The sequence below is a fragment of the Macrobrachium rosenbergii genome, chromosome 45 (assembly GCF_040412425.1).
Source record: "Macrobrachium rosenbergii isolate ZJJX-2024 chromosome 45, ASM4041242v1, whole genome shotgun sequence".
Taxonomy (NCBI): domain Eukaryota; kingdom Metazoa; phylum Arthropoda; class Malacostraca; order Decapoda; family Palaemonidae; genus Macrobrachium; species Macrobrachium rosenbergii.
This window is the reverse complement of record NC_089785.1, coordinates 19,742,404-19,770,206: the sequence shown is the minus strand read 5'-3', so window position 1 is coordinate 19,770,206 and position 27,803 is coordinate 19,742,404. Positions and strand designations below refer to the sequence as shown.

Below are 27,803 nucleotides of genomic sequence, written 5' to 3'. Positions count from 1 at the left end.
TATAAATAGCTTATATAGATAGATAGATATAATATATACATATAAATATATCCATAAATATTCACAGTAAATATAAATTTGTATTATATAGATACAGTATATATATAATATATATTTATAAATATAAATATATGTATACACAGTATGTATATATTTATAAATATAAACATATTTATATATTTATATATAATTATGAGTGTCTTTATACCGTATTATAACAGTGTTTTATAAGATAAATGGCCCATAAAACCGAACTTCTAACACGACAAAGGAAAAAGCAAATAATTTGGTGGACACCTCTTCACCCCTGACCACTGGCCATTGTGGACAGAGAGCAGGTCACTACTTAGGCAGGATTAGAGACAGCGACCCAACTTTCTTGTCCTCTGACTGGAGAGGTCAAGAGTTGCCCTGCCGCGGTTCTCGTGAGTTTGACCTACGTTGACCTCCCTAGAGGGGAAGGATGAGTTGAAACATTTGTTTGATAGTATGTCTTGAGGTGAAACCATCTTTGTTAAATTTGCCATGTTGAATTCGACAGTGATCAGGGTTGAAGTATTGTCAGTTGAAATGTCAGTTGAAATATATTTTTGTCGTCTTTTTTGTATGGGTGTTTTATATAGATATATAATATATATACATACATATATATGTATATATATGGGTTTTTGCGTGTGTTTATATATATATATATAATATGTATATATATATGTATATATTATTTATATATATATATATATATATAGAAATGTATTTTATATACCTATTTGTAATCATGTATATTTATGTATAATATGTATTATAAATTTACATAGATAAATATGTCATATATATATATGTGTGTGTGTGTGTTTGCGCGCGCGTGCCGTCGTGTTTTGGAGGTGGGGAATAATGTGACACCCAGCCAGCGAACCATGAGATGATACAATGTTCATAAAAAGGAAATAAAGGCCCGTATGAGGAAACCTACCGGGCGAAGGCCCCCAGGATATAGAGCCTGCTAACTGCCCTAATAATCCTTCAAGGGAGGAAAGGAGAAGAGAGAGAGAGAGAGAGAGAGAGAGAGAGAGAGAGAGAGAGAGAGAGGAAGTGTCCTGTTTTATGTGGGCGTCCCAAATCTGGGACGAAATGGTACCCTGTATGGTGCAATGCGTCTTTTGTGTCTTGTTATGTTGCTCTTGTTACGTGAAACCAAATAAAACAAGTGAAAAATGCGCCGGATTTCTTCGGGGCAGTCAGGTTTTCTGAACAGCGTATAATGCTGTATGAAACCCTCAGCCACGACCCATGAAACTCTCAGCAGGCCGTGGTGGCCTTTCCTGTATCGTTGCCAGACGAATGATCATGGATTACTTTAACCTTAAATAAAATGAAAACTGCTGAGGTTAGAGGGCTGCAATTTGTTATGTTTGATTATTGGAGGGTGGATGATCAACATACCAATTTGCAGCCCTCTAGCCTCAGTAGTTTTTAAGACCTGAGGGCGGACGGACAGACAAATAGCCATCTCAATAGTTTTCTGTTACAGAAAACTAAAAAAGTAAAAGTGAAAAATTGATATTTGTTAAAATATCTTTGTGTTTTTGCTGAACAGCTGCACCAACATACAATAAATGTGCCTCGCTGTCGAACTTCTCAGTTCCAGAGGGCCTTTATTACTCATGGTTCTTTGGACTGTGGAACATTCTCCCTGAGGATGTCGGGCCAGCAACCTGAAGCTGTTAATGAAGATGCAGTGGTCTACTAAAATACAATACTATTTTTATTTTAATGATTGGACTTACATTTTTAGGATTTATTAATTTGTTCATTTATTTTTTTCTTTTTTAATACATTATCGTACTACTCTCTTCAATACTATTTGTATTTTACCTTCTTTACTTACATTTTATCTGTTTATTAATTTGTTCCATTTAGGGTTTTTTCTTTGAATAATAATAATAATAATAATAATAATAATAATAATAATAATAATAATAATAATAATGTGTCTGTGTGGTAAGATTTAAAAATGCGTTTACAAAACCATTGTGGGTTTTGTAAAGTAACAAAGATATAAAATAGAACAGTTGGACATACAGTACATATTTTAAAATAAAAAAAAAATCTTTTTTTAAGTTTCTTTTGGTCTGAAAATGACTCATAAGAAATTTACCCAGGTGGCCGATGGCTCTTAACTTATTAAACATGAGAGGACCTCGATGAGGTAAACCTTACCTCGGGCGGGGGTGGAGGAACCTCTTACTGAGGACTTACTTGTTGAAAGGGAATGAAAAATTAATGAGAATTATTCAGGAAAAGGGAATGAAATTTTAATTCTCTCTCTCTCTCTCTCTCTCTCTCTCTCTCTCTCTCTCTCTCTCTCGTATTTTCGTGGACAAGAGAAATGATTAATCCCTAAACTGACGTAGATCCTACGGCTTGCCAGTTTACATTGTATGGTAAATTGGTTTGGTCTGGCGTGATGTTATAACTATATATATGTATATATATATATATATATATATATATATATATATATATATATATATATATATATATATATATATATATATATACATATATATATATATTATATTATTATATATATATAGATATATATATAATTATATTATGTATGTTACGTTTGATCGGATATTTAAGTATATTTAAATTCTCGTTTGTTTGAAATACAAAACTAGCATCCAAAAACGAAAAAGATATTTGGAATGGTCACACAAAGGAAAAATGGTGGTATACAGTAGTAACCCCCCCTCCCCCGTTCACCCCCTCCCCGCTTTTAAGATCCGACAGAATCCGGTTTAACGTAGCTTTAGAGTTTAACAAACCTATAACTCCACCCTTACCTCCTTACCCCCTAACCATTCCCCTCAATACCCCCTTCCCTTCCAAAGGGATCCCCTACCCCCATCTGTCCATCACTTTACAGTCCCCCTTAATTTGGCCATTCCCATTGATTTCCGGTCCTGGAACATTCCCACATTCCTCGGTCGTATTTTGTTTTGATGTCCCGGTTACAAGGGTTTGATAGGAACGGAGGAGCGAACTTGCTTTGAGTGATTTTGTCTTGACAAACAAGAGTCACACCATTTAGCTGTTTACGATATGTAAATGGTTTCCTAATAGTAGGATTTATGTTACGCAAAGTTTTATGTCTATATATATACTATATATATATATATATATATATATATATATATATATATATATATATATATATATATATAAAATATAAGTAGGTGCTTTCATAATATATATATATATATATATATATATATATATATATATATATATATATATATATATATATATATCAAATATAAGTAGCCCATGAAAGCACCAAAACGTAGATAGTAAGTGCTATATTTCAGAGACCAACTGTCTCTCTCTTCAGGCAGGTAATGAATAAGAAGAGTTACAAAAAAGCGGTATTTATACCAAAAGGTCCATAGGGCAGCCGTTACGTCAGTCCAGTTGACGATTAAGAAGATTAAAGAGAAATTGTCGACTGGAGTGACATAACGGCTGACTTATGGAGCCTTTGGTATAAATACCGCTTTTTTATAACTCTTCTTTTTCATTACTTGCCTGAAGAGAGAAACAGTTGGTCTCTGAAATATAGCATTTGCTTTCTATATTTTGGCGTTTTGATGGGCTCCTTACATTTGATGGAATTCTGTTTTAAAAGAAAATATTTATATATATATATATATATATATATATATATATATATATATATATATATATATATATATATATATATATATATATATATATATATATATATATATATATATATATATATATATATATATATATATATATATATATATATATATATATACACACACACACATACATATAACCTATTGTATATGAATTTTATCACATCACCGTGATTCATATACAAGCATTAAGCTGCAAATGTCCTTTAATATCCAATTCGCTCTACCTCGAAAATAATAAATTATATTTTCATATATGTTACCCGAAGGGGAATTTTTTTAGTTGATAACAAGCCAAAAAAAATTCCCCTTCATGACATATATGAAAGTATATATATATATATATATATATATATATATATATATATATATACACACATATATATACATACACTCACACATATACAGACATACATACAGTACACATACATGTCTATTTTTGTTTAAGAGTACCACTAAGACCCGAGGGCTGTTTTGGAGAGAATCTCGTTCAGTTAAAGTTTTAGTTAATCGTATGGATATGAGATGCAAATTTCGGGGGAGGCAGAGAAAGGGTTTTAATCACGGAAAACGGAGAATGTTTTTTCTTAGAAATTCCACCGTTTAATCACAGCTAAACTCCCGTGGAGATGAGAGTCTCTGGGCTGAAGAGAGCTACGGCGGTACTGGAGGTAAGGGAAGCTGTCTGTGTGTGTGTGTATATATATATATATCTATATATATATATATATATATATATATATATATATATATATATATATATATTTAAATGTACATTATGTATATTTGTACATATACTTTATATTTATATTTATATATATATGTGTACATGTATGTATATATATATATATATATATATATATATATATATATATATATATATATATTATATAAATACATACATCCATACATACACACAGTCTTTCTCCCATCATATCTTTAGCGAGAGTCTTGCTTTCAAAGTAGGGGATTAATCAAGTACCTGGATTCCGCGCGCACTTTCCTTTTTGCCCGACAGTTTAATGCCCGCGGTAGCTGTCTCGATTCGGGACGTGGCGTCCGTCTTTGTGGGGGACAGGCGTGTGTGTGTGTGTCCGTGCAGATTTCGGCTGCGTTTCCTTTGGCATCGGGGAAATTAATTAAATCCTGATGTCCTGCGTCTGTTTCTCTGTCTGTCTGTCTGTCGTTTAGATCGCAGGTGACGACGGTTCTCTCTCTCTCTCTCTCTCTCTCTCTCTCTATATATATATATATATATATATATATATATATATATATATATATATATATATATATATATATATATATATATATATATTATTTATACATATATATAATTTATTTATATATATATATATATTTATTTATACTTATATATATGTATATGTATATGTATGTATAAGTCTCTCTCTCTCTCTCTCTCTCTCTCTCTCTCTCTCTCTCTCTCTCTCTCTCTTAAAAAATTCGATTTCTCTTAAACTTCAAGTGACGTTCGGTCGAACAGAAATGGGCAGAGAAGAGAGAGAGAGAGAGAGAGAGAGAGAGAGAGAGAGTGGAGAGTTTTTGCCCAATTTCCAAACTCTCATTTTATATTTAATCGAATTTATATCGTTTTCCAAGTGAGAAATGAATTTCATCGCATGTCAACAAGTAATATCTTTGGTAATGATTCCTTATTGAGTGGTAAAATGAAAGCGAGTATACAATAAAGCATAATTACACGAATAAAGCAAAATCAATAAAGTCATTAGTGTAGCGACAGGTATTACGGAGGTCCGTTATCTTTTGATATCAGGTGATGATGAATTAATTGTTTTTTAATGTCACTTTTTAATAAGCGGAATATAACGTGAAATTAAGAGTAGAGACGAATTGTAAGCATATCAGCTATGTGGAACTTAAGGTTTAATCAGTTTTTATTATTGTTATATATATATATATATATATATATATATATATATATATATATATATATATATATATACGATTGTCAGATATGACCTTGCAAGGTCAGTCGAACGCCTTTTGACCACCATGAATTCATTGACTCGTGTAGTGTCCTGTTGACCACTTTCTGTGTCTAGGAATTTGTTCAGCTTTGTACGCCAGAGAGAGTCTTGGATATTTTCTTCATTTTTCCATCCTTCTGTTATTATTGGTTTTATTCCATTCCTTTTTATTCTCTTGTTATGTGTCATTCTCACATTTTACGGTATAATGCAATATTTTATCATTTTTAATCGTTTTCCCTTTTGTGTAATGCCGTCTTTCTTTCCCTATTCTTATCTCCCTTCTTAGTAGTCTTCCCCAGTCCATCTTTCAATCTTCCCTGAGCCTTCAGTCTTCTACGTCCTTCCTCTCAGTCTTCCTACATCCTCTTCTTCTTCTTGCCAGGACGAGGAAGAAGACTGACGCTTGAATCTCGGAACGCGACGGCCAAGAGGCGTCTTTTGCCTCTGGTATTCATTTATCACATTCTGGCTGTCTCCTGGTCTCTCCCTCCGGCGAAACGGAAAGTGGAAATAGAGGAGGAGGGGGAAATAAAGCAGGGAGGATGACAGGCAGACTGACAGACAGTCAGTCTGTCAGGCAGCTCTTAGTAGAGAATGGGATATAACTGGACAAAGTGACGGACAGTGTGTCTGTTAGCCAGCTGCTATTAGAAGTCTGGATATAATCACAAACTGAACGGCAGTCTGTCAGGCTGCTCTTATTAAAATCAGGTATATAATCAGACAGACTGACAGACATTCTGTCAGGCAGCTCTTATGAAAATCAGGGATATAGTCAAATAGACTGACAGACATTCTGTCAGGCAGCTCTTATGAAAATCAGGGATATAGTCAAACAGACTGTCTGTCAGCAGCCCTTATTAAAATAAGGGATATAACTAGACTTAGAGACAGTCCTTATCCAGACCGGTGCATAACCAGTTGTTATTAGCCATCATTAAAATCAAAGATTTTAATTGTATAAGCGGTGAGATAACCAGACTGGTTGTGGTCGTTAGCTAGCCAGGCAGAGAGCCCTTATTTAAAACAAGAGTGTAACCAGTCATATAACCGAAATAAGATAACTAGATAGGCAGTTCAGTGCTGAAGAAGGGAAGTAACCAGAGAGACGGCAGTGTACATTAAAATCAAGTTAACCAGTCTTGACAAAACTCAAAGAAATATCAAGGGTGTTACCATTACTAAATCAGAGAGAAAGTCGTTATTTCTTTCTTGAATTGTTTATTAATTTAGATATGTTTATTTAAAGAGACACTTTAGTAGAGAGAGAGAGAGAGAGAGAGAGAGAGAGAGAGAGAGAGAGAAAGAATGTTTTGGTATCAGATAGCAAAAGTTTGACACACGAATAAATATGATAATAAGTTTTATGCAAATGGGGTGAACTTGGACTTAATCCAGGGTTGAAATTGTCGATTCGTTCCGGTGCAGAGGGCTTCAAGATAGCAGCAGAACTTATAAGATAAATGTGGGAGACGTTCTCAGAGGAGAAGGAGGCAGATTGGCAGAGCCTCAAGAAGAAGGCAGCAGGAGACTTGCAGATGTTCTGAAAGATTCTGGGGAACATGCAGACAGCAACCGGGTGGGATGACAGAATAAGCTTTTGGTAGATTCGTGGTCTTGAAAGAGAGAGAGAGAGAGAGAGAGAGAGAGAGAGAGAGAGAGAGAGAGAGAGAGAGAGAGCAGAGAGAGGGTGTCTAGTGCTTGAATACTGGGAGAGAGACACAAAAGGCATCAGAAGATTTGCAGAAAGCTCCAAAAATATGAAAAAATGTTGGAATGAGATAAGACGAAATTACAGAGGATAATTTGCAGTCATAAGAGAAGGAGAACATTTAATATACTGTAGATATTTGAAATCAAAACCACACATGAATACTCACATGAAATACACAAATAAAATAAACTAAAATATGGACAAAGAATAAAGACAGAATGTATCCAACGTGGGGGCTCATATTAGCAGATGGATGAAACCGTGATACTAAACAGTCTAAACGGTGGTAAATGTTTGGCTAAGCCACGTAAGCTGTGTGTGATGGAGATTGATGTTTTCCTGATGAAAGAAAGAGGGGGAGAGAGAGAGAGAGAGAGAGAGAGAGAGAGAGAGAGAATGAGCTTTTAATTGAGAAAGGGTTTCTTTCATATGTTATATATATGTGTGTATATATATATATATACATACACACACACACACACACACACACATATATATATATATATATATATATATATATATATATATATATATATATATATATATATATATATATATATATATAATGTGTGAGTCAGTCCAGTTCATCACTCAGTTTTTAACTGGCATTTGTCAGCCTGTTCTTTTCAACATTGTATTATACAACGCTAATAGACCTCTCTCTCTCTCTCTCTCTCTCTCTCTCTCTCTCTCTCTCTCTCTCTCTCTCTCTCTCTCAAAAACTTTTTTACAGGTAGGAAAGGGCAATCCGTTCGCTCCTTGACAGATGGAAAAGAAACTTTGCCTCGATGGCAACAGATGGTGAAGAAGAATCTCGTGCGGGAATAGGTGGTCTTTCTTTGGAATTACAGAATCTCTCTCTCTCTCTCTCTCTCTCTCTCTCTCTCTCTCTCTCTCTCTCTCTCTCTCTCTCTCTCTCTCTCTCTGTTTAGCTCTGTTGTTGCTGTTTTTTGTTGTTGTGGGTATTGATTTTTCTATCATTTTATTAAGGTTCGATGTCTTGATTAACAATGGCGGCCTTGCTGCTGTTATTACTGTTGGTGATAATTAGTATCTGTGACATTTTCCTGATAATGATGAGTTTATATATATATATATATGTGTGTGTGTGTGTACATACTATATATATATATATATATATATATATATATATATATATATATATATATATATATATATATATATATATATATATATATATATATATATATATATATATATATATATATATATATATATATATATATATAATATATATATATATATAATCTTTCCTAGACAGTAACCCCCAAAAGGTTTTAGCCCGGTATGTGACCACCTTTGCGGCGTGTTTAGTACAAGCCCGTTGGGGATTACCTAAAAAAACATAAACAAAAGACTAAATATCATAAAGGTAATGACCCCCAAGAAATATTAGTCCTAGATAACAACCCCCGAAAACCCTTTGGGGTCACTATGTAGGAAAGATATTGTATATATATATATATATATATATATATATATATATATATATATATATATATATATATATATATATATATATATATATATATATATATTATATATATCTCAAGGAGTCCTTACTTCAATCAAGAACAAAGGAAGACACAAAGAGTAAAACTAAAAAAAAAAACACGTAACCAAAACCACACGAAGAATTGAAAGAGAAATGTAACAAAAGAGGTGAAGAAAGAGGAAATGAAAAGCGCCGCGCGTGTTTGTAACGAGAATACAAACACGTCGATAAACCTCACATATACGACCGAGCGAGTGACGGAGAGACAGACAGACAGAGAGAGAGAGAGAGAGAGAGAGAGAGAGGGGGTTCTTCGGAGAAACAATACCTTCCTGGCACGAAGGCAAGGGCGGCTAAACTGAGAATCATTACGACAGAGCTAAAAGTAATGTCAATCAAAAACTAATACGGCAGGTTCGTGGCTTCGTTCCTGCTTGTTTTGGTAACACCCTCTCTCTCTCTCTCTCTCTCTCTCTCTCTCTCTCTCTCTCTCTCTCTCTCTCTCTCTCTCTCTCTCTCCATGGGTTCCTAGTAACATGGACATGGACAGTGTAAGACCGGAATAACTTTATTTCCTTTGTTACGTTTTGGGGAAAAAGTGGTAAATATAATTTGATGACAAGTAGAGTGTGACTGCATAATCGATGATAAAAGAGAAGAGAGAGAGAGAGAGAGAGAGAGAGAGAGAGAGAGAGAGAGAGAGAGGATAGTTACCTCCACTGCCTGGAGTATATACATATATATATATAAGATATATGTGTGTATGTATGTATATATATACTGTATGTATGTATACATACTGTATATATATGAGTGAGGTATAGCGGTTATGAAACCCTCTTCACCAGCATGAGTTCCAGGGTTCACTTCTATTAGAACGTTAAATCTCACTGTTCCTTGTTGACCTTGGCAGTGAACTAAGCACCTAGTAGCTAGTCGACTGTGATGTATCACAGCCTGGGCAAGAGCAGAATATATCCTTAGCTAGAAAATAAATAAGAAGGAAGTTATTACATAACCTATGTCCTTTGATAAACGGGAACATGGTTATTATCGTCAGAAATTTTTTTTTTTTTGGAAAAAACACCCCCCCATATTCAAATGTATCTTAGCGTTAAAAAAAAAAAAAAAAGTTCCCGAGAAGCGTTACGTCGTTGGTGCTAACTTTTTGTTCATCAGGTACTTTAGGCCCACTGTTTAACATGCAGCGAAGTTTGAAGTCTTGAGAAAATAAGATTTTTAGTTTTCTGTGTAAGAAAACTATTGTGCCGGCTTTGGCTGTCCGTCCGCGCTTTTTCTGTCCGCCCTCAGATCTTGAAAACTGCTGAGGCTAGAATTCTGCGAATTGGTATGTTGATCATCCACCCTCCAGTCATCAAACATACCAATTTGCAGCCCTCTAAACTCAGTAGTTTTTAAGATTTGAGGGCGGACTTTTTCTGTCCACCCTCAGATCTTAAAAACTACTAAGGCTAGAGGGCTGCGAATTGGTATGTTGATCATCCACCCTCCAGTCATCGAACACACCAATTTGCAGCCCTGTAGCCTCAGATCTTAAAAACTGCTGAGGCTAGAGGGCTGCAAATTGGTATGTTGATCATCCACCCTCCAGTCATCAAACATACCAATTTGCAGTCCTCTAGCTTCAGTAGTTTTTAAGATCTGAGGGCGGACAGAAAAAGTCCGGACGGACAGACAGATAGCCTCCTCAATGGTTTTCTTTTACAGACAACTAAAAACAGCGTCATGTGAATTGTTAAATGTGGATGTTTTCTAGAGGTTTCATAATCGTTTTTCATAAAGTTTCGTCTGACTCTAAATCTTAACTTATTGTTGAGACTTGGAAGATGTGCCCATTTGAATTTTCAGTTGTTGATGCTGTTTCCAGATGTTTATGTTGTTTCAAATTTCGAGTGATCGTTTCTCAGCGCTTTCGTTTAATTTCCTGATCTTTTTCAAAACGTTTCATGTGAATGAATGTCTGACAAATGACCATTTCTAGAAATCATTCCAGAGGTTTTCATTCGGATTTCCAGATGTTTATGTTCACTTCCAAAATGGTTATTTATCATTTCTAATCGTTTGTATGTAATTTCTTGATCTTTTTCATAATGTTTCGTCTGACTGAATGACTAGAATATTATCATTTCTAGAAATCTTTTCAGAGGCTTTCATTCGGATTTCCAGATGTTTTTGTTCACTTTCCAAAATGTTTATTGTCCATTTCAAAAGGTTCGTGCTCAGTTTTCTGATCTTTGTCATAATGATTCGTCTGACTGAATGACTAGAATACTATCATTTCTAGAAACCATTCCACAGGTTTTCATTCGGATTTCCAGATGTGTACGTTCACTTCCAAAATGGTTATTTATCATTTCCAATCGTTTATCCGTAATTTCGTGATCTTTTTCATAATGTTTCGTGTGAATGAATGACTAGAATACTATTATTTCCAGAAACCATTCCACAAGTTTTCATTCGGATTTCCAGATATTTATGTTCACTTCCAAAATGTTTATTGTCCATTTCTAATCGTTTGTGTGTAATTTCTTGATCTTTTTCATAATGTTTCGTCTGAATGAATGACTGGAATACTATCATTTCTAGAAACCATTCCACATCTTTTCATTCGGATTTCCAGACGTTTACGTTCATTCCCTTCTAAACCGAAGACTCGGAGCTTCTTCCCAGTACGTAACGGACACATCCCATAAAACATCGACTCCTTGCATGAACGGAAAAGAAGGTACTAAGTTATTTTCCCAATCTATTTTTTCAATCTGTTGGGCGGCGATGATTAGGAGCTGAATACAGTATATATTTTATTCTTTCTGTGCCGTTTTATACACACCTCTAGTTTATTGCATTTAGTGTTGTTATGCTCTTTTATACACCTTTTGTATATTGCATTAAGTGCTGTTATTGGCGATTGCTAGGGAAGCGAAGGTTCGTTTGTGTATACGGACCAAGGATACACTCATGTATACTGTTGTGCATGTGTGTGTGTATATATATATATATATATATATATATATATATATATATATATATATATATATATATATATATATATATATATATATATATATAGATGAGTGTGTGTGATTATATATATATGCATTTCTATATTGTATATATATACTATATATATATATATATATATATATATATATATATATATATATATATATATATTATTATTACAGGACATTTTTGACCATCGAATGGTACATTCTCACCAAGTCTTTAAGGATGAGGTTGCTAGCCCCATGCCCTTTTTCTTAACGCCAGCAGACCCTGCTAACATCTTTCAGCTGGGTGGACTGGTGGGTGGTAAGCCGAGAGCAGACCACAGACCTGACAAACTAGATTTGAGCGCTGCATTACACCCTCCTGGTCCAGTAGTTAGAAAACTCGCCTCACCAGCAAGAGAGTAAGGTTCAATCCCAGTTCTTCATTGTGCCTCAGTTGATTTATTCAGTGAATTATGTACTTGGTAGCTAGGTGAATGTGATGTTGCAAGCTTGGTGAAAAGGTTGTGGGCTAGCAACCTCATCCCAGAAGACTCGTTGAGAACCGGGTGCCCAAGCTCTGCTGATGAGCCTTTACTTTGTAATAATAATAATAATAATAATAATAATAATAATAATAATAATAATAATAAATAAAGAAAAACGCTGTTTACACAACAAAACATGTTTTTTTTTTCTCGAATAAAATATTGTGTAATCCGTATCATATGTACAAAAGTTTGTTATTCGAAATATATGGTTTTGTCTTGTGAATTATGTTTATATAAACCTTTTTGGCTTCATAAAACACAGGTAGATTACAGCAAAAAAACATTCATATATATATATATATATATATATATATATATATATATATATATATATATATATATATTTTTTTTTTTTTTTTTTTTTTTTTTTGTCAAAGATTACTGCTAATTCGCTGTTTCTTTGTAGCCATCCCGTATTGGGAAATTCCGTATTGTAAACAAAATGCTTAGTATATACTTCAAATATTGTTGATTATAGAAAGTAGTATTTATTATATTCTGCATTTTTTACCTATAGCTGTAGATACTTATATTTGTATCTCTATTGATGTAAATTTCTGAGAACCTCTCTTATACCATCTATTCGAGAAAATTGGAAATGAAATCTTCAAAAGCTTTAGTAGACTCGAGTGCCGAATCGATACTGAGGAGAATGACAAACTTTGCCGTCGAACGTGACGGAAGAACATGCGATGAAACGCCTTGAAAAAGCCTTTAGAAACCACTACATTAATGGACGGCATTAATCCCGACAAGAAATATTTAAGATTATATCCAGGTGAGACACAACAGGTGAATTTCACAGCCGGTCTACACGCTACAGGTAAATTGACACGTGGCGTGTTCCCCCCCCGTAGAGTTTTGTATCGTAGACCGCCTTTCCGTGCAACGCCCCCTGGGCGTAGGTACTCGGGTATGGGAAGAGCGGAGGGGGGAGGGGGGTGATAGACGGAGACTGGTGGAGGATAGGGGGTGAGTCCCAACTTCCTAAAATCGCCAAATCACGCGAAATGGTGTGACCGGCGCCAGTGAAACTCCCAGGGTAAAAAAAAAATAAACTGGTCTTTGGGTCTCGCCGAAGGAAGGGGGAAGCGTAAATAAATCATAAGTCTGGCTTCGATTGTGCTTGCGTGTGCGTGAGGTTGCAAGCACCTTTGCATACTCCTTAGGAGGAGTTTGTGCTTGCACGAAAGTAGACGTTCCGGGTGTGGCGGCGGGGGGGGGGCGGAGGGGGGTGGGATGGGGGCATTTCTTTCGGAGCACGAAACCAACAGCTATTTACAAGGGAAGTCTGGCGTAGTCTTGTATCTTCAATAATTGCTCGGTGAAATAATTACCTATATCTGTATATCTATATCTATATCTATATCTATAGCTATATATGATAGGTTTTTTGGAATGGCGTCGCTAACCCCATTCTCTTTCTTGTACAGTTGGTTGCATGGATGTTGATGTGCCGACGGAGTCTGGTCACCCATCCAAGCATTGACCAGACCCTACAATATTTTTAATAAATTTTAGACCGACAGACAGACAGGTAGATAAATAGATAGATAGTTTTCTGGAATTGTTACAAGAGAACAGTACTAAATTTATAGTGTTTTTTTTTTCACTTAGTTTTTCCAACTACTTACGTACTTTATCACTTGAACATAAATGTACTTTTATCCCCATGAACGTAAATGTACTCATTTTCCCCAATGAACGTAAATGTACTTACTGTATATTCTCCAATGAACGTAAATGTACTTCCCGCCCCCGTGAACCTAAATGTACTTTTGTGCCCCTGAACGTAAATGTACTTTCTTCCCGTGAACGTAAATGTACTTGTTTCCTATGAACGTAAATTAATTTTTGTCCTTCGATCGTAAATGTACTTTTTCCTCCATGGACGTAAATGTACTTTTCCCCGTTAATTGTACTTTTTTCCTTAAACGTAAATATACTCCCCCCCATGAACTTAAATATATGATTGTTCTCATGAACGTAAATGTACTTTTCCCCAGTGAACGTAAATATACTTTTTTCCTATGAACGCGGATTAGGGAAAACCAGTCAACATTTTTTGGTGGTCCAATCTTCTTACTTAGATATGCATTTGTAATATGCTATATTAACTGACAGTGTAATTTATATTATATATATACTGTATATTATATATAATACATGTACGCTATGAATAAGAGTAATTGTTGTCTAATATTATTATTATTATTATTATTATTATTATTATTATTATTATTATTATTATTATTATTATTATTATTAATGCTCTCAAATACATATACCATTGCGCAGAGGAACCACTGCGTGAAAGATAAGTGATTTAGAGGTGAACAGAAATAATACCACATAATAAAGTAAAGAGATGTCTGTGTGCGTGTAAATGTATATGTATATGTGTGTGTGAATGTATATGTATTGTGCATGTGTATACACAATCCCTAACTGCACATAAAGTTTTGTTCGTAAAAGCAATGTGTATCTTCAGTTACTTTTATTTGAACCAGCAGACAAAAGAAAAACAAGTTTAAAAATGCGCCGAAGTTTCTTAGGCGCAATCGAGTTTTCTGTAAAGCCGCTACATCGTATAATCAAGGGCACCGAAAACAGATCTATCTTTCGGTGGTCTCGGTATAATGCCGTATGAGGCGGGGCCCATGAATCTTTAACAACGGCCCGGTGGTGGCCTGTCCTACATCGTTGCCAGATGCACGATTATGGCTAACTAACCTTAAATGAATTAGGGATTAATTAAAAATGCCGAGTTTCGTGTCTTCAGGGTTACGCTGTAGGTTAGGATGTCGTGAGTGAGATCACGAGAGCTTCGAAAAGCAACATATTTTAACTGTCACGCAGTAATTATTTACATAACAAAATATGTATATATGTACACACGTATAAAGTTTTATATAAAGCACAAATATGGATAATCATTTATATAGGCGTAATGTGCATGTACAGTATGTTCACGTGGTAATGTTTCATAAGAAGTATAAATGTGAATAATCAATTCAGTAGGTATATATATATATATATATATATATATATATATATATATATATACACACACACACTATGAATGCAACGTATTCAACGTTTTTTGTAAATATAGTGTATGCTTGCTTAGACTGCCCAACACCGCAATGCTTCTATTTTGGCAATTTTAACATTGTCACATCGCGTGCAACATGATGTACCGGTAACAATTATCAGCTTTCTTTCTTATTCCGTTTCTCCACGGCGCGTCGACCCTGCAAATAACTTAATAAAAGTAATTATGTAACGACGGAGTGAATCTGTAAGGCCACCGAGCGAGCGTGACGACCGAATGGCGTTAAGAATTTTAATTTGCGTTTTTTGTTTTTTTGTAGTTGTAGAAAACGGGAATAAAATTAGCGTAAACTAAGGAATTATTTATATTATTTGGATACATACGATGCGTATTATATTAGACGAGCTGGGAGTGCGTAGGTGTTATAGATAATGTTACAGAATTTCATAATATTTATCCAGTTCGCTTTCATATATTAAATAATATACACAAACACAAACAACAGTACACCTTTTCCTTCTTAGAGGGTGTGGAGCAGCATATATATACATTATATATATATATATATATATATATATATATATATATATATATATATATATATATATATATAAACACTTAGTTACCCCAAGCAATTCAAAAGATTTATTACAGAATAAAAATGCACAGATGACATCACGCGTGGCCACTCAACAAGCATGAAGGTCTGTTGTGTAATGTATATTTCCCGCCTTTTTTAGCTTCTACTGAGAACATCAAAAAGGTAGAGATTACTGCCTATTTTATTCTGAATTATGACCTCCAAGGGCTTTCTTTATTGTCTCTTACTTTTCCACCTCTTTTATTGTTTATTGCATAGTAGATGCCGAGTGGCTTTTCTATCTCTTATAGGAAGTAGCGGAATAAATACTGAGTGGTGTATAAGTCTAGCGAATGAGATTTCTGGTAGGGAAATAGACGCTGTTAATATTCGTTTTTTCTTTGCTTTTTTTTTATGAATATCCAAGAATTGCGTCTGTTAAGTCTGGTACTTGACAAGCAGTGAGTTTAATTGTAGTGATACGAATGCAGAATTATCATTAATAAACGGAGAGCCAGACAATTTAATTTCGAAAAAGAGAGGGAAAGAAAACGCAGTAATGAATCAACGACTTTTAAGTATAACGTTAATTAAATAAGTCTGATTTAACTTACAGGAAGATTAGCAAATAAGAGATCTTACCGTTCAAACCTTGTCCTCTCTCTCTCTCTCTCTCTCTCTCTCTCTCTCTCTCTCTCTCTCTCTCTCTCTCTCTCTCTCTCTCTCTCTCCGCAGGCCATCGGTTGAGACTCATTTTTATGCCGGCGTCCAATTCGTCTGAACAGTCAGCCTCTAATGGGATTTGAAAATGCCCTCATTCATTCAAATGGTATTTTTATATACCTTTTTACTACGTTATTTTCCAGGGGAGGAATTCTCGGCCTCTCGGTTTCCTATATTTATGCGAATTCCATTTTTATATTGGGATTTTGTTGTGTGATAAATTACTTCTTCCTTAGACTGATTCCGTTATCGGTCTAGAGTGGGTTGTTTTAGACGCTGATTTTATAATTGGTTTTGTTATTTAGATTTTACTCTGCCTTTTGTTTTACTTTTATTTTTTGGTTTGCTTTCTATCGAGGAAGTTTCTTTGTCTGGTGATGTTTTGAAAGGACTCTGTTGATAAAAGAGCCTAAAAAAATCTAGAACTCTACGATAGGTAATAACAAAAAGTGCCTTTGCCAAAATAGGCCTTCACAAGCGCCTTTGCCAAAACATGAACGTGTCTCTGTGTCTTTGCCAAGAGGGATTTTACCAATACCTTTGGCTAAAGAGCTTTTAAAAATGCCTTTGTTAAAAGATCTGTTACTACTGCCTTTGTTAAGAGACCTGTTACAAGTACCTTTGCCAAGAGAGGTCTTACTAGTACCTTTTCAAAGAGACATTACTAATGCCTTTGTCAAGAGACCTATTACTAGTGCCTTCTCCAAGAGGGCCTTTACTGGTACTTTTGCCAAGACACTTGCTACAAGTGCTTTTGCCTGGAAGGATCTTACCAGTACCTTTGCCAAGAGATCTTGTAAAAGCACCATTTCCAAGGTGGCTTTTAAAAGTTGTTTGTCAAGAGAGTTTTTGAAAGATCCTTTGCCAATAGACCATTTGAAAGAGCCTTTGCCAAGGTGGCTTTCAAAAGAGTTGACCAAGAGGGCTTTTGAAAGCCCCTTAGCCAAGACACCGTTTGAAAGAGAGCTTCTGAATGGACTGTCTCCCTGAGAACCTATGGCAACGTCATTGCCAAAGGACTTTTGAAAGCCCTGTGGCTAACAGAACTTCTTAAAAGGCTCCTTTGCCGAAGGACTTTTGGAACCCCTAAAGTGAAGAAAAATTGAAAGTTGAAATAACTGCTTTACCGAAAACACGGTTTTCTAACAAATGGTTTGCTGTGTGGTGCAAGAAATGTGACGTGGGCTGATGCACTGGTGGTGAGGAGCCTGGATTATCGTTAAAAGAGGGTTAGATGGAGTTTACTTGGCTTTCAGAGTAATAAACGTGTCGCTCATGATGTTTTTTTAGATAGGAAAAGGCGCTTCGAATTTGTGACAAGTGGCTTAACATCTGGGTTGGTTTTAGCTTTGGCGTAATGTATTTGATGAGGTTGAACGTGCTGTTCGTGATTTATCTTTTCTTGTACACATATAATATATATATATATGTATGTGTATGTATGTATATTATACACACACACACACACACACATATATATATATATATATATATATATATATATATATATATATATATATATATATATATATAATTTGTATATGTATGCTTGTTTATATATATAATATTTATATATGTATATATAAATGTATTATATATATACACACATATATGTAGTAAATATAGTGTATATCTGTATATATATATATATGTATGTATGTATGTATGTATGTATGTATGTATGTATGTATGTATATCAGTGCAGAAAAAAGAGAAGTCAGAGAAGAGAGAGAGAGAGAGAGAGAGAGAGAGAGACAGCGACAGCGACATCATGTGAGAGAGTCGTTTAGAGGCAGAGAATGAAAAAGCCCTCCCCCTCCCCTCCTTCTCCCCAATCCCCCAATGTTATTGTCGTATTTCACCGTACGTACACGGACCCCGACGACGAACAATTTGGATTTTTCGCCGGCCATGGCATTTCACTCCCATTCTAATTGATTGTATCACTTTAAGATGACCTTCCCGCTTTGTATTTGGAGGGGGGAGGGGGTGGGAGAGTTTTAGAGGTTGGGGGAGGTGGGGGGGTTATGGCCGAGAGATACATGTTCCCAGATGCGTATCATACCTGGCCTCGTAATTCGCGAGATCGGCGTATCACATTTTTCGTTATGAAATGACTCGCTGTTGTCAGGTTGACTCGTGAATATTGCTGGAATTATGTCGTTCGGATTGCGAATGTTGGTATTTCAGGGTAGGGGCATGGCGTGGATGTTGCTGAAGTTTATGGAAGGGAATGTCGAAATGTTAATGATTGTATTATCTGTAATTTTTGCACTTTACTGACTCATTAATGTTTAATCAGTAATGTTTGTACTTTACTGACTCGCTGTTTAGTCAGTAAGTTTGCACTTTGCTGACTCATTAATTTTTAGTAAGGAATGTTTGCACTTGACTGACTCACTGTCCAGTCAGTAATACTGATTCATTAATGTTTAGTCAGGAATATTTGCACTCTACTGACTCATTCATGTTTAGAGGGTGAAAATTGGTTTTGCGAAGAAATCTCCGAAAATCCGCTGTTTTTCCTCCAATTCGGACATATTTCACATCATAATTTGTTGTACCTCCGTTCATATTCTCTTTCTTCCATCTTACTGTCCACCCTCTCCTAACAATTGATTCATATCACAACTGCTTTGAGGTTTTCCTCCTGTTACACCTCTCAAACCTCTTACTCTCAGTTTCCGTTTCAGCGCTGAATGGCCTTAGTTGCCCCAGTGCTTGGCATGTATGCCTAAAATCTGTAAATCCATCTCATATATATTTATAACTGGTAAAATCAGTGCAACCTATTTTAGGACATTTGTACTTCTTTCACTGGAATACTGTTCTCCGGCGTGGATGTCCGCTTCTGACAGATTTATCTCTTTTTAGATAGAGATGTTCGTGGTGGTAGGTTTCTGAGTCCTAATATTAGCAGCCATGGCTTGGACCATCGACGGATGGTCTCTTGTTTGTCACTGTTTCATAAGTTGTATTTCAACAGGGATCTTTCACATTCACAATTGATACCTGATCCCCTTTATCTGCCGAGAGAGAGCAACCAGATTGGCTGAACAGTAGCACCAATATGCGTTAAATGTGCCTCACTGTCGAACTTCTCAGTTCCAGAGGTCCTTTGTTCCTCACACCGTTGGACGGTGGAACAGCTTTCCAGGGGATGTCCTACAGTTGGAATTTCTTCAGAAGTTCAAGCGAAAATGCATTGCATTACTGCCCTGACACTGTTCTTCTTGCAGTCTAATACATTTTTATATGTTTATCTATTTATTAATTTATTTTTTTTAATTTTTTTAATGAGTGATATCCCTTCGTTCTGTATTTCCCTTTACTTCCTCTTACTTCTTCCTAATGAACACCATATTCGTTGGAAGCTTGAATTTCAATTCAGTGGCCCCTTGGGCTTGATCAGTATGAATGGGGTTCATATTCTGAATAATAATAATAATAATAATAATAATAATAATAATAATAATTGCCTGGTACGAGAAATGGCAAACAGACCAAGTGCCCTTACTTTTCCTGATGTTCTTGCATGAATGGGGAGTGGCGTATGAAATTGCTGTAGGGAGAAATGAAGGATGAAATAGCAAATGTCGAAGAGAAATTGCCCCTCCAAATGAAGAGGGTGTGTGAGGTGTGAAACAGACATTGCAGAAAAGAGAACCAGATTTTGAAATGACGGTGGAATTGATGATGTGTGGACTGAGAATTGAAGTAGGGATTCACTTCTGCATTAACAATTTCAGTGAAGTGTTTGAAGTAGAAAATAAAACATTTACCTACAAACATTACTGACTAAACAATGAGTCAGTAAAGTGCAAACGTTACTGACTAATCAGTGAGTCAGTAAAGTGCAAACATTTCTGACTAATCAGTGAGTCAATAAAGTGCAAACATTACTGACTAATCAGTGAGTCAGTAAAGTGCAATCAATAATGACTAAACATTAATGAGTCAGTCAACTGCAAACATTCCTGACTAAACATTAATGAGTCAGCAAAGTGCAGACATTCCTGACTAAATATTAATGAGTCAGTAAAGTGCAAACATTAATGAGTCACCAAAGTGTAAACGTTCCTGACAAAACATTAATGAGTCAGTAAAGTCCAAACATTCCTGTCAAAACATTAATGAGTGAGTAAAGTACAAAACTGCAGACTAAAGAATGAGTCAGTAAAGTGCAAACATTCCTGACTAAACATTAATGGGTCAGCAAAGTGCAAACATTCCTGACTAAACATTAATGAATCAGTAAAGTGCAAACATTCCGGACTAAAAATTAATTAGTCAGTAAAGTGCAAACATTGGAGTTTAATCATTAATGAGTCAGTAAAGTGCAAAATTGCAGACTAAACGGTGAGTCAGTAACATGCAAACATGACAGACAAAACATTAATGAGTCAGTAAAGTGCAAACATTACTGACTAAACAATGATTCAGCAAAGTGCAAACATTCCTGACTAAACATTAATGAGTCAGTAAAGTACAAACATTACCGACTATACAGTGAATCAGTAGACTACACCATACGGCTAGACTTCGGTAAGCCTAAAATTAAACAAAAAAAATACACAGAACTCTATAAAAAAAATACTTAGACCAATGTCACGTCACAAACAATTAACGCCAAAGCCATCGGGTCTACGTAGGCCTACTGTGAACTGGAGACAGTCTTCGTATATACAAAAGAGAATTAGTCCCTTATAATAGGCAGAGACGCCATGCTTCTCTTACTATACGACCGAAATTCATACAAGCTCCGCCTGAACGATCTTCTTTTATGGGGCCGAGGAAGGCCGGGGACGGGGGTGGGAAGCAGTGGGGGGAATCGGGAGTTGCCAGATGAACGATGATTGCCACTGGTGGTGTCTGTGTAGAGCAGACGTTTACTGTTAGACTTCATGTTATTATGATTCACTGGAGAGAAATTTTTTTTATATTTTTTATTTTATTTTGTTTTTGACACGTGTTTTCCGGTTGTATTTGCTTTTTATATCTTTATATATTCGTTTGTGATTATAATTTCTTCTTGTGTGAAGAAAAAAAAAATAGTAATAATACTTTCAAAACAAAAGGGTTGGAATTGTAACCTCTAACCTTTTATATTATCAGATACTTTGAAATTAACGTTGATATACAGTTAAACGTGAGCACCACCCTCTCTCTCTCTCTCTCTCTCTCTCTCTCTCTTCCTTCCTTTGATACATTCCCTTTGTTCTCTTCCCACTTAGCTGTCCAACTTCTTTAACCTCGATTTTCTTTATATTTTCACCTTCCATTAAGTAAAAAAAAACATCCCCACAGAGACGCAAACCTATTTCACCAACGAGAGACCCGGGATCGATCCCACGGGCAAACATGAGTTGACTCCTTTCAGGAAAATCCGTTGTGGTTGTTGATCTAACCAGTGAATTGGATACCTGGGCACTGGTCGACTGTGGTGGATAGCATTTAGGATGAAGGGCATGGGGCTAGCAGCTTCATCCCAAAAGACACGGTGGTACCTAGTCACAAGTGGGTCGACTGGTAAGAGGCAGGATAGGAATCGAACCGCGGATATTGCAGAACGAGCCAAGTGCTCTACCAAGGAGCCATTTAAACTTTCATTTTGCTTACACTTCTTCTTCTTCTTCTTCTTCTTCTTCTTCTTCTTCTTCTTCTTCTTCTTCTTCTTCTTTTGATTTCGCTTTTCTTCTTCTTCTTATTCTGATTTTTCTTTTTTATTCATCTTCTTCTTTTTCTTTAAGTTCTCTTTTTTTCTCTTCTTCTGATTTTTCTTTTTCTTATTCATCATCTTCTTCTTCTTCTTTGGTTTCTCTTCTTTTCTTTTTCTGATTTTTCTTTTTCTGATTCATCTTCTTTTTCTTCTTCTTCTTCTTTGATTTCTCTTCTTCTTCTGAGTTTTCTTTTTCTTATTCATCTTCTTCTTCTTCTTCTTCTTCTTTGATTTCTCTTCTTCTGAGTTTTCTTTTTCTTATTCATCATCTTCTTCTTCTTCTTCTTTGGTTTCTCTTCTTTTCTTTTTCTGATTTTTCTTTTTCTTATTCATCTTCTTCTTCTTCTTCTTCTTCTTATTTGATTTCTCTTCTTCTGAGTTTTTTTTTCTTATCTTCAACTTCTTCTTCTTCTTCTTTGATTTCTCTTCTTCTTCTGATTTTTCTTCTCCTGCTCCTGCTCCTTATTTCCTCCTCCTCCTCCTCCTCCTCCTCCTCCTCCTCCTCCTCCTCCTTCCTCCTCCTCCTCCTCCTCCTCCTCCTCCTCCTCCTCCTCCTCCTCCTTCTTCTTCTTCTTCTTCTTCTTCTGCTTTGATATTCCGTCTACGCTATTCATCACGTTTCTGGAGTTTGTCTCATTAGCAAAATGACAACAGGCTTAATTAGTCTAACTTTTTCTCAACCGACGTCAGACTTTTTTCTTTCTTTTCTTTTTTTTTTTGAAGAAAGTGAGAGAGAGAGAGAGAGATGTGTGTGTGTCCGTGGCTTCTTTGCGGAGTTCTTATGGATTTCTTCGTATTCCGAAGACTTCCGTTTGCGGAAATATATATATATATATATATATATATATATATATATATATATATATATATATATATATATATATATATATGTATATATATATCAGGATTTAATAGATAACTGAAATTCTTTCTCTCTCTCTCTCTCTTTTCTCTCTCTCTCTCTCTCTCTCTCTCTCTCTCTCTCTCTCTCTCTCTCTCTCTCTCTGCATTTGAATAACACCACGGCTTTTACAGTAGCTCCATTAATATTTACATATCCGGAGCGACAATCATTGCGACAACAACCAGAGCAGATGACAGTCGCAGTGGATTGTCGCATTTTTAATGCCAGCCTTTTTTTTGGGAGGGGAGGATAAGAGTGGGGGCGCATCCATGAACCCGGGGTTGGGTTTGCTGGCTGCATGAGAAATGCATGCTTAGTTGACTGCAGTATGAGGGGAGGGGGCGGGGGCAATTTCGTTATATGTTCAGTGTGTCGTGGTCTTCTCTCTCTCTCTCTCTCTCTCTCTCTCTCTCTCTCTCTCTCTCTCTCTCTCTCTCTCTCTCTCTTTTGTCTTGTATCATCCTGGAAGTATATTGAGTCAAGTGCAGTATGAAATGCATAATTAGTTGAATGCAGTCTGGGACTCTCTCTCTCTCTCTCTCTCTCTCTCTCTCTCTCTCTCTCTCTCTCTCTCTCTCTCTCTCTCTTCTTTGCCTTTTGTGTTATGTCTTGGAATTGTAATGAGTCAAGTGCAATATGAAATGCATAATTAGTTCTCTCTCTCTCTCTCTCTCTCTCTCTCTCTCTCTCTCTCTCTCTCTCTCTCTCTCTCTCTCTCTCCTTTGTGTTATATCTTGGAATGATAATGAGCCAACTAGAGTGCAAAATGCATAATTAGTTAACTACAGTTGGGGCCTTTCGTTATATCTTCAGTCTCTCTCTCTCTCTCTCTCTCTCTCTCTCTCTCTCTCTCTCTCTCTCTCTCTCTCTCTCTCTCTCATGATGAGTCAGTTACAATGGGGCCAGTTATTTTATCTTAAGTATCACTTAATGTCGTCTGTATTTTAATATTTTAATTTCTTTTATATCCAGAGTTATAACCAGTCGGGACCTTGTCCTATAACTTCAGTTTGTCATAGTGCCGTGTATGTCTTTTAGATTTTATATCTCTTTATATCCGAAAAGCTTGGCATCTTCAGTTTATGTTAGTGTCTTTTTGCCAGTTATATCCTGTAACCGCATGTCGATACTCACCTGAAATTCATCGTCAGTTTCTTTATAGCCGGAGCGTTTTATATCCCGTGGATAATGTCCCTCTTGTCTTTTATGCTCTTTAGTATATCCTTATATCCCGGGATTTGATAATTATTTGACTTCAGCGGGTGCTTTTTATATCTTTATAGTCTCGTAATTTCTCTTCTTCCTTTGTATACCCTCCTTACCTCGTTATATCCTCTGATTTGAGAATCGCGGTATTTTCTAACCCGGAGGCGCTGCATATTAAATATTTTTATTCTTCTGGAATTTATAGATTCAATTGTTTCTGTATAACCTTGCAAGTAGGCATTACTTAAGGGTCTTTGCAACGTGCCTTCGGCCCCTTAGCTGCAACCCCTTTTGTTCCTTTTACTGTACCTCCTTTCATATTCTCTTTCTTCCATCTTACTTTCCTCAACCCTCTCCTAGCAATTGATTCATAGTGCAACTGCTCTGAGGTTTTCCTCCTGTTACACCTTTCAAACCTTTCACTGTCAGTTTCCGTTTCAGCGCTGAATGACCTCATAGGTCCCAGTGCTTGGCCTGTGGCCTAAATTCTATTTTCAGTTCAGTTCTTAAGCGTACAAGTTATACATTCGATTCAGGCAAAAGGACAAATATATCATTGCATCCATCCTTGCAATAAATTCATTGTTAGCAAATATATATTTCATTTTTAATATCTTTGGAGCGGAAAGTTCTGTTATGTATGGAAGTGGCCATTTTGAATGTTATGTATATATATATATATATATATATATATATATATATATATATATATATATATATATATATATATATATATATATATAATATATATATATATTTATATATATATATATATATATATATATATATATATGTATGTATATATATAATGTATATATATATATATATATATATATATATTTATATTAATATGTCATCTAACATATACGAAAATATATATATATATATATATATATAAATATATATATATATTTATATTAATATGTCATCTAACATAAAGGATAGTGTTTATATATATATATTTTATCTTTATTTATATATATATATATATATATCTTTATATATATATACATATAGACATATATTACGTGTGTGTATGTATGTATGTATGTATGTATGTATGTATGTATGTATGATTAGTTTTGCACCATATCAAAGCCAGGCGCTTACCCAATATGTGTATCCCTGCCTCGGAAACGAGCAGCCAAACTCAACTGTCATAACAGACCTGTTGAAAAATTTAATAACTCCCTAAAATAAGTATAATTTATTTATGTGGGACTCAATTGGACGTTCATAATGAAACTGGTTATTCATTCATTATTCAATTACTTGGTAATTAACAAATTACTCCATGTTACGGTGTTCATAGAATGGGGTAATTAGGGTGTTCGTAAATTTCAGTTCGATTCTGTCGTTTGTGTGAATTGTTCTTTCATTACAGTGAAAGATCCATGTATGTATATATACAGTATATGTATATGTGTGTGTGTATAGTTTCTCAATTTAATTGCCTGCTATGGTACAAGAGCTGCGACCATTGTTATTGTTATTTTGAATCCTCGCGTCTAACCCAAAATCCCGTCTAACTGTTTAGGCCTGCCCATTCAGGCCTACGAATTCCCACCAACTAATAAACATTCCTTTTAGGCCTTGCATATTCATGGACGGGGCCGAAATTAGTTCCCTTGTTTGTGTGTGTCGAGGGGGCGGGGTGTGTTTGTTTGTGTGTGTGGGGCTAAGGGTTGGAAGTGTCGTATTTTCAGGTCAGCCTTAATTTTGTTACCTCTTGTATGGAGGTACCAAGGTCACCAAAATTTGTAGAGCGATTGTGGAATTGTTGTTGCAGGTCAGAAGGTCACCTAATATTAGGAAGCGTTGCTGGCCGTTGTTTTTTGAGGGATTAAAGGTCAGAGGTCCACCTGATTTTCGCGATTGTTTTGGGGGATTGTTTTAGGATCTGAAAGTCTCTCAATTTTGGGGATTGTTTTGAAGGATTTTTTTTTTTTAGTTCATCTAATTTCTGGGATTGTTTTGAAGGATTCTTTTAGGTTCAGGAAGTCACCTAATCTTTGGGATTCTTTTGAAGAATTGTTTTAGGACCAGAAGGTCACCCAATTTTGGAGATTGGTTTGAATGATTTTTTCAGGTTCAGAAAGTCACCTAAGCTTCATAGACTCAAAATTTTGCATTGTTATTGATAGAAAAATGTACGAAAATATTTATTGAGTCTACTCATTTATTTTGTCGTTCTATAGAATTGAAATCTGAGGCTGCACTGAATAAGTTGTATGAGCCGCGTCCCATGAAACTTTCAGCCACGGCCCGGTGGTGCCGTGGCCTATAACGTTACCAGACGCACGATCATGGCTTACTTGAATCGTAAATAAAATAAAAACTACTGAGGCTAGAGGGCTGTAATTTGGTATGTGTGATGATTGGGTGGTGGATGATCAACATGCCAATTTGCAGCCCTCTAGCCTCAGTAAGTTTTAAGACCTGAGGGCGGACAGAAAACTGAAAATGCTATACGCTCGCTCTCTGATAAAAAGAAGACTATAGCTAGTAAGTGAAACCAAAAGAAAAAGCTTTAAGATTCCACAATCTGGCTGATTGATTGGTTATGGAATTTAGGTCTTGAATGCCAAGCCCCGAACCCATCAAAATTATTCGGCGCCGAAATAAAAGGGAAATATATAAATTGATATGATTAACAGTGAATGGGTGAATGATGACATACTAGTAAAATTCAGTGTTAAAATAAGAAAGAAAAAATGAAGAATAATATTAGATAAAACCAACAAAAAATAATGACAGTTTGGTTGTATCAAGCAAAAAACAAACGTCTTCCCGTGTCCTCGTTATGAAGTACGGAGTTTGAGAAGAAAGTATCTGATGAATTTGCCGCCGTTTGCAAAAACTGACAAACTAATAAACACAAAGTTAGTGTCTCCGTGGAATGTCAGTGTGTTGTGGGAAGGGGGAGAGAGGGAAAATATTGCAACTTGGAGACAAATATTTTGATGAATATGTGATTGTTTTTTTTTATATTATTGCGAAAAATACACTTGGAAGTTTGGAGAGAGAGAGAGAATATTCTCCAAGAACGGAATGCATTTTAGCAACGCAGAATGTTGCCCATTTTTG

The 27,803-nt window shown here is 35.5% G+C and overlaps 1 protein-coding gene across 19 annotated transcripts in view; it reads left to right on the top strand.

Annotated features, from left to right (window-relative positions):
* Hk (Hyperkinetic) overlaps positions 1-27,803 on the top strand; it is a 489,203-nt gene that overhangs the window by 279,966 nt on the left and 181,434 nt on the right. The window lies entirely within an intron of this gene.